Source organism: Daktulosphaira vitifoliae, unplaced genomic scaffold (assembly GCF_025091365.1).
Source record: "Daktulosphaira vitifoliae isolate Bord-2020 unplaced genomic scaffold, ASM2509136v1 Scaffold_5, whole genome shotgun sequence".
Lineage (NCBI taxonomy): Eukaryota > Metazoa > Arthropoda > Insecta > Hemiptera > Phylloxeridae > Daktulosphaira > Daktulosphaira vitifoliae.
In genome coordinates this window covers 13,321,277-13,321,637 of record NW_026099576.1, presented here as the reverse complement: position 1 = coordinate 13,321,637, position 361 = coordinate 13,321,277, and the positions used below count along the sequence as shown (strand labels likewise).

General features: G+C 18.6%; 1 protein-coding gene across 1 annotated transcript in view; it reads left to right on the top strand.

The window, feature by feature from the left end:
• Positions 1-361, top strand: part of LOC126908192 (bifunctional endo-1,4-beta-xylanase XylA-like) — a gene marked incomplete at its 5' end in the record, with an annotated part of 256,907 nt that overhangs the window by 137,320 nt on the left and 119,226 nt on the right. The window lies entirely within an intron of this gene.

Sequence of the window (361 nt, the reverse complement as noted above, 5' to 3'; positions counted from 1 at the left end):
AAAAAAAAAAAAAAAAAAAAAAAAAAAAAAAAAAAAAAAAAAACACATTTTAGTAAAACCAATACCTTCTCAGCTTCGCATCGAAGCTAAAATAATTAATAAATCAATAAATATGTAAAACTCAAAAAATATTTTTCAACATCATTATTATATTATTTAAAGAGAAATGGAAGGCTAGAGTTAAAACAAACACCTTATATATATATTAAAAAAAGATTATTACTAGTATCCAATAACAATTTTTTAAGGCTTAAAAAACAGAACACAATTAAAAACTGTATAATTAATCAATTTATGTACAAAAATTGTTCAAGCATTACAATTCATTTGTACAATTAATAAAAATTATAAATTGTGTTTC